Source organism: Chenopodium quinoa, unplaced genomic scaffold, assembly GCF_001683475.1.
Source record: "Chenopodium quinoa cultivar QQ74 unplaced genomic scaffold, ASM168347v1, whole genome shotgun sequence".
Classification (NCBI taxonomy): Eukaryota; Viridiplantae; Streptophyta; class Magnoliopsida; order Caryophyllales; family Amaranthaceae; genus Chenopodium; species Chenopodium quinoa.
In genome coordinates, this window is record NW_018744582.1 from 8990 (window position 1) to 17456 (window position 8467).

Consider the following 8467-nt stretch of genomic DNA (forward strand, 5'->3'; position numbering starts at 1 on the left):
AACAAATTTAAAGTGATACTTATGTTCTACACTTCTACAAATTTTAGTTGATGACTTGGTCATAGATTGCTCTTATCTAATTTGCTAGCCTGATGTCTGCCATTGAAACTTGATGACTGACGCACTCTAATCGAAAAAGAATTGATTTGATATGCAATATGCAATTTGATATTAGATATTATCTACTTTGAATAATTCATACTTGATTAAATCATAATTAATAGTTATAATCAAAATGATATTCATATAGACTACATATGACTTAATTTTGTTTGGGGAGGGAGGTTGGTGGGGGGGGGGGGGGGGTAGTGGAAAGAGCCCAAAGAGGTGACCGTATCATAATGTACTTTCTGTGCAGGGTTTCAGAGAAAGGTTATTAGCAAATCCAAAATTTTGAAACAAATTAGCTATTGAAGAAGCTATATCACTGACAACAACTCTGCTTGCACAGTATGAGAAACGGAAAGAAATTTTTTTTCTGGAAATTGACTATGTTGTTACCGACTCACTCAGGGGAGCTGTAGTTGATTTCTTTACTGTTTGGCTTCTAGCCCCAACCCTTTCCTTCTTATCTTTTGATAAGATGGGTTCATATGATAGTATGGATTCTCTAAATTTGTTGGGATCCATCCCAGACAATGCTTTTTAAAAAAATCCTATTGGGAAAAACTGGAATCTGATCACCGGCTTGCATCAGTGGTTTTTGGTGGGCAGAAAGTTGTTGTAGTTGGATTTGTATTAAGCATTGCTACCGTTGCTTTTTTAAATATCCTATATGCACTACGTAATTCTAATTAAGTGCCGATGACTACACGGAATAATCAAATTTGGTTCATGTAGCCAACCCCACTTGTGGGATTAAGGCTTTGATTGATTGATTGGTTACGTAATTCTAATTGTGATAATTAATACTACTTATATTTTAGCTTAGTGTAGCTAATTAAGTGCTCTCTTATAAGTGATTGATGGGCTCTAACAAATAGATGTTGAAGTGTATATGTTGACACCATGCGCTTTAGCTTTTGTAGATAGGAGTTGCTACTTAGTAGAAATGCATGTATTCATGTTTGTATTATCATGCTCATTTTGTTAAGATCATCTACCTAATCATCTCTATTCTTTGTCAATTGGTTAGCACTTGGTAAAGATTATAGGCTTTAAATTTTATATCATATGTTAGAGTAGTAGTCAGATACTAGAGCTTATCATTTCTTTGGATTCTTGTGACATCTACCGATCTACCTAAGTTTTTTTATGCTTGATATTTGTTAATTATCATGATTGTTATTCTTTTGTATTACTACCTTCCGTTTTTTTTTATGTGCAACTTTGGCACATAAAACGGTTCACGAGGCAAAAGATTGAAGGGCAAAAGATTAAGAAAGTATAATGGTGATTAATATATTATAAGAGTATGTAATTAAGGTGGAGAGAGAATGTTTGAATAATTAATCAAACCACCCATTGCCACCACCAAGACCAACCACCACCGCCGCCGCCTTCACCACCACCACTGTCGGCTTCACCACCACCGCCACTGGCTTCACCACCACCACTACCACCCCCACAAAACCACCACCACAACCGACCCCAAGAAACCACCACCACCCTCACGTCTTTCCTTCTTTTTTCCGGCAGCCCCCTCCCTAACCAAAAAACCCAGATCTAACCCAGACCACCTAGACCCACATCTAACCTAGACTACCCCACCACCTAGACCCACATCTAACCTAGACCACCCCACCACCTACGCCACCAAGACCCAACCCTAACCCAGACCACCCCACCACCCAAACCCACCTCTAACCCAGAAAATCGAAACCCAGAAAATCAAAATCAAAACCCTGAAAATCAAAATCAAAATCAAAACCCTGAAAATCAAAATCAAAGATGAAAGAGAGAAAGCCGGTGGTCATAGGGAGCAACAATTGGGCCGGAATCATCACCGGTATCCGAGAACCCACCACCGCCGGCGCCGTGAACAAACTTGCAGGCGTTACCATTCGAAAAAGGGTCGTTCAAGAGACCCAGTTTTCGTTCAAGAATTCGGGTCTTTCATTGATGGGTTCGGGTTTGGATTCGTGTTTCTGGGTTTTGTCGATGAGAGGGAGGAAACGACGGTGGCGGAAATGGTGGTGGTGGAGAGGGCGGAGATCGGCGGAGACGACGATGAAATGGGGGTTGTTGGGGAGGTCGGAGTTAGGGTTTTGAGGGAGGAAAGAGGAGTAGGTGGAAACGATGAGGGTGTTGCAGGGGTGGAAAAGGAGGCCGGGGCGGGTTGAGACGACCGAGAGGATGGTGGAGATCAGGAGGAGAGAGAAAATGGAGGTCACCGACGATGACGCCATTGAAGGAGAAGTGAAGAGAGGAGAGAGAAAATGGCAGATTTGGGGGAATTTGGGATTTCTGAGGTGATGAAGAAATTGGGAATGAATTTCTGAGGGGAGGTAGTCTTGGAGAAGGTACAATTAGGTTAATGATTTTAGATTAGATAAAAAAGTTATTGTGATTAAAATAAGATAAGGATAGCATTAAGAAAATCTGAATTTTTAAGTAAGGGTAAGTTTGTAATTTTCAGGGTTTTTATTTACCAAAAATAGAATGAAAAAGGAAAGTTGCACATAATAGTGAACGGACTAAAATGGCAAAAGTTGCACATAAAAAAAAACGGAGGTAGTATTATTATTGTTGGATGTGCAGTTTACAAATTCAATGTTTTACATTAAATCAATTTTTTTTTATTATTCTGACAAAATTTTGCAGAGTAGCACTGACAAAGAGCTCAAATCAGGTAGTAATAACAATTATAACTACTAACCTTAATTTCTATTTTTATGAAGTTTTTTTATTTTTATATAATGGAAGCTAAATTGGTACATGATGAATGTAGTATTACTTATTTTTTGAAATTTTCAGTTAAAAAGAGAGGTCGTAGATGATACGGAGTATCAAGGCTTTGATGTGATTGGAAGATAAATCTAATTTGGTTTACTCTCGGTCTTTAAATTTGGCTCAAACTTTTTTTGGTTTTTCTTTTATTGATTAGTCTTACTGTCCTATAGATAGTGTGGAATTTAGAAAGGATGTAATATTGTAACGTTGTTGCTGGGTTTTAGCAGACTTGAAATTTAATAATTCATTCAAAATTTATTATAATGATTTTTGTCTTATTTTTTATTTATCTTGAGTTTTGTAATTTAATTAACATTAATTGTATTAAAAACTGTTGGTAAAAAGGCTCTTATTAAAAGCATTTATCATTAACGACAAAGAATATGGTCGTGAATATCCTAATTAAATTTTTTTTTACTGTTGGATATGTATTTCACGAGGGAATATTTGGTCGTCATTGCCTAGTTGTTTATCGTGAATAGAAAATCTATTCACGGTGAGTCTTTTAGTCATTATTAATAGTTAACAACAGAAAATATGTTGTCATTATCTAACGATGAACATCGTCGTTAAAACCAATAACGTGGGAGCCTATTACATTGAACAAACGACAAAAATTTATTCGTCGTAAAAAGCTTCAACGACAAAATAATTTGTCGTTAAAAACCCCTTTTCTAACAGTTGCGCTTTAGTTCGAAGGTCAATGGGAAGCATTTTTGCACACTCTCAAATGTTGCGGTCATTAACTCCGTGGGAGACACGTCGTGGCACGTGCCACCTGATCAACTCCCACGAAGGATGGCCGACGATGACAAGGATGCACCTATACCTCGTCGTATGAGTACATCCTCCATTCCCCGATCTAAGGGAGATGGTTCATCCTCCTATTCCACCCTTTTTGATGTCGAAAAGGCTTTTAATTATTTAAACTTAACCAACCAAATAATGTTAGAAGAAAATGAATATCAAAGCTTTGTAGCGGAGAGAAGCTATTAACACCAAGTTGAGAGGGGAGACTTTCTCCCTTACCTTAACTATCCCAACCGTCCCGTTCAACAAGGGCGGTTCTGGGTTGGTCTAACAACCGACCCACCTCCCCTTATTGGCAAGGGCCGCGTTGCTCTATTGACGAGCCATGCCATTATCCCCCTTATGACTACACACAACTCGGGGGCAGTGATTATAGGGGTGACCCTAGCTATTACTACGTCCCCGAGGTTAGCGATGATAGTTCATTTACGGAGGTACTTGATTACCCCTTAAGGGGGCATTACAAGTTCCCACCCGAATATGATGGTGGTTGGGGTGAGCAAGGTGTGCCGGATTTTGGCCACTACCGTACTTGTCCCAACTACGATCTACCTCCCTATGTAGACGCCCCAGCAGCTCCTAGCGGTGTAGATATTAACTACAACTTTCATTATTCGCCGGGGCGTCGGCATTACTAGATGGATTAGGCATTTCATTCACCGTTTCATTGCCCTCTTAATCCTTGGGACACCAAGGATGGTGCCAATCCCAAGCTTGGGGGAGGTTATTTCATTGCCTATTCTCTTACATTGAAACGGTAATTGAATGTCTAGCTTGGGGAAATATTTAGGCCTTGTATAGAGTTGGGATTAGGTGTTTGCTAGTTTTGTGCTTAATTTGATTATGCTTTGTTTAGCTTGGTTGGTTAATTAATGGTTGAATGTTTGCATTTTAATGAAAATGGCTTGACCTTATGTGCTTCCCATTGATGATGATGTTTGTTGATGAGTCTCCTCTCCCTTTTTAATCCAAAACCCAAAAATCCAAAATTGTACCCTTAATCCAAATTCTTTAGATTAGCCCCTTTTCTCCTCTCCTAACCGAAAAAAAAAAAAAAGATTTGTGTTTCTTTTTAGTATAGATTTTGTATATATTGTTTTCACTTTTAGTTAATTAATTTAGATTTGATTAGTGTCTTTGATAGTGAAATGAATTCAAGTGAGCATGTGATATGATTGCCTTAGTTTTGCAAGTAATAGTTTATCAATTAATTGTGGAATGATTGTTTGATTCTTATCCATATGATCCACTCATGATATTCTTTATTTGGTTTGCTACTAATCACCATACTTTTATCATCTTGTATGTATGAAAGACACTAACACACCTAGATCAATGGTAACTCTCTTCTCTCCCTTTTATCCTTGTATATAATGTTTGAAAAAAAAAAATTAAAAATGAAAACTTTTTTTTGCTTTAGATTAGTCCTCAATGATGATATTGGATTGCATGTGATGGATATTTGCTTTTTTTTGGTAATAAAATTTCGAGCGTGGTTTAGATGTCCTTGGTTGAACATAGAATTGGCTAGTTTAGGCTAGTGTGAGAATAACCTTACCGAATGTACGAGACCTAAAGTCTAGGATTGTGGTAAGAAGGTGTTTGGGGGTTTTCTGTGTCCTTCGGGAGAGTTACAATTTCCTAGCAGACTTCCTTCTTACGCCTGTACCTGCAGCTAGCCGACTTCCTTCTTGCACCTGTACCTGCACAAGTAACGGAGACTCCGGATGGGGGGTGGGAGTTCCGCCTCCGAAGATTAAGTTAGTATCTTTTCGAAGTGGAATAAGAACTGTAAAAGCTTCTCGGTTCGAGAGCGTTTCAGTAGGTTTAGGCTTTGTTTGGTTTTTTGTGGTTGCAATTAATGTCTGTCCCTCATAAATGAGGTCTACCCTTACTATTTATAGTAAGGGAGAACTGTACCTCAATAAGGGTATAAGGGACACGTGTCTGCAAAGGAAATGGGCCTTTGCAGACTGCTGAAAGATTGACACGTGTCAAGCATTTATTGGGCCACGTGTCTTAGGTATTTTCACCCTAAACATCTGCCCCTCACAGATGAGATGTGGCAATCTCACGTGTCATCTGTGACAGACGTAGGGTGCACGGGGTAAGTGACGGTTCGTCTGCCTTCCCCCTCTTGAATTTCAAATTTTCGTGCAAGTGACTGTTCGCCTTCTGCCTCTTTCTATAAGTAGGGTGGCTACCTCTTTCCTCCGCACTTTTTATTTTCAAAAATTTCCTGAGAAGCTCTGATACCGGCTGCTTCTTTCAAGACTTTCGAGCATCCGGTTTTCGCAAGAACTTGACGTCTGCCTTCCGGCTGAGTGCGGATTTAGTAAGGTACCGTCTGCTTTCTCCCTCTACCCCTAGATTAAGGACCTCACTCGGCATTTTGCCGCCTGGGTATATTATGTAAAATGCCCTCATCCGTCATTTTGCCGCATGGGGCTGGCTTGGGACAAGTCCAAAAAATCTCCCTCATCCGGCGTTTTTGCCGTCTGGAATGTTTAATACACTACCATCCGGCATTGTGCCGCATGGGACCCCTTTAAGCCAACTTTGTTTTAATGCAGACTAGTCATAAGTAACCTCATCCGGCCTTTAGCCGTATGGGGGTGGTTTGATCAACCTTTGCTTTCAAACATCTTTCAAATTGCCCCCATCCGGCATTTAACCGTATGGGGGTAGTTTGAGTAGCCTTGGCTTTTTCTCAAACATCATTCAAATTGCCCCCATCCGGCATTTAACCGTATGGGGGTAGTTTGAGCAGCCTCGACTTTTCCCCAAACGTTGTTTTAATTGCCCCCATCCGGCGTCTAACCGTATGGGGGTTGTTTGAGCAGCCTTGAGCTTTTTCTCAAGCATACAAATAGCCCCCATCCGGCTTTTAACCGTATGGGGGTCGTTTGAGCAACCTTGGCTCAAACTGTTTCAAATTGCCCCCATCCGGCTTTTAACCGTATGGGGGTCGTTTGAGCAGCCTTGGCTTTTTCTCAAACGTTGTTTAAATTGCCCCCATCCGGCTTTTAACCGTATGGGGGTTGTTTGAGCAGCCTTAAGCTTTTTCTCAAACATACAAATAGCCCCCATCCGGCTTTTAACCGTATGGGGGTCGTTTGAGCAACCTTGGCTCAAACTGTTTTCAAATTGCCCCCATCCGGCTTTTAACCGTATGGGGGTCGTTTGAGCAGCCTTGGCTTTTTCTCAAACGTTGTTTAAATTGCCCCCATCCGGCTTTTAACCGTATGGGGGTTGTTTGAGCAGCCTTAAGCTTTTTCTCAAACATACAAATAGCCCCCATCCGGCTTTTAACCGTATGGGGGTCGTTTGAGCAACCTTGGCTCAAACTGTTTCAAATTGCCCCCATCCGGCTTTTAACCGTATGGGGGTCGTTTGAGCAGCCTTGGCTTTTTCTCAAACGTTGTTTAAATTGCCCCCATCCGGCTTTTAACCGTATGGGGGTTGTTTGAGCAACTTCCAGCCCATCTCTGCTATCCCTCATCCGGGTCTCCGCCGCTTGGGGGGCTTTTAAATGAGCTTCCAATTAAACATGTCTGATCTATTTCTTTATTTCAGCTTCAAACACATTCGGAGATTTCCGCCTGTGTAGGTTTCAAGCCACCATCTCAGCAAATTCCAACCTCCAAAGGTACCGTCTGCACCCTTTTTCAATTCTTTTTGTTAATTTTCCGGTTGCATAGATAGGATATGGACCCTTCAATTATACACTCGGCACAGTTTACGACTGCTGTCAGGCGGTCACCAGGCACGGCTGAGTCTAGGACTGGGACTGCCGTCTGGGGGTATTTGGGCGAACCTTCACCTACCTCGAATCCGACCGTCTCTGTTCATGTGCAGGACAGAATGGCTCGGATAAGATGGACGGCAGTTGACCCGGATTACAAATCCGACGACGCAGCCGAAGATCCGGCTGATCCCAGAAACGAGGACCAGACGGCAGGACCGTCTGGTGAAATTCCTTTGGAAGAAACCTTGGGGACTCGTCAAGATTCCCCGAGTGGTCCGAGCACACCGGGTGATAGCATATTAGAAGACTCTGATTCTAATGCCGAAGGATCCGGCGATGAATCTGCTGGAGAAGGGTCTGGGTCCGAATCTGAAGCCCCAGCACAGGAGGCTGAGCCTATTGTTGAGGAGGCCTACAAATGGCCGGCTAAGGGGGATCCGACTGACATGACCATGTCAGCAAGAGACGTGGTCACCCTTACTGCAACCCTTCCTGCCTTTCTTTTTAAAAGGAAACCAGTTGGGAAGGACTGGGAAATAAGAGTCCCGCCTGTTAATGCAACCGTCGTATGGGAGGATGACTTGGACCATGCCGATGATTTTTTCGGCTGTTATGAGGCGGCATTCAAAGCAGGCCTCCGGTTCCCCCTTCACCCCTGCATCAAGGACATATTGCTGGGGTACGACTTGGGCGTATGGCAATTGACTCCTAACTCTTGGATCAATATTTTGGGGTACATTGCCGCGTGTGAGCTGCAGGAGGTAAACCCCAGTTGGGAGGCTTTTGCACACATGCATTACCTCAGCCGGGCTCCGGGTGGGTGGAACGCCTGGTACACCCTTACCACCAACCAAGAATACATGATGACTTTGGAGAAGCCATCAAAGTGGACCAACTGGAAGAGCAAATTTTATGTCGTCTCTTCGCCTTCCACTTCCCTAAATCACCGGCTGCGGCGGTATAATAAGCACCCGGCATTACTGGGCAAAAAATGCGTGCTCCCGAAAGTGCCGTCTG

General features: G+C 42.1%; 1 long non-coding RNA gene across 1 annotated transcript; it reads left to right on the forward strand.

The window, feature by feature from the left end:
• Positions 1 to 1027: 1027 nt before the first annotated feature.
• LOC110699154 lies at positions 1028 to 3156 on the forward strand. The gene is made up of 2 exons (XR_002506865.1): positions 1028 to 1294; positions 2674 to 3156. It is a non-coding gene; the product is annotated as an uncharacterized LOC110699154 (long non-coding RNA).
• Positions 3157 to 8467: the final 5311 nt, after the last annotated feature.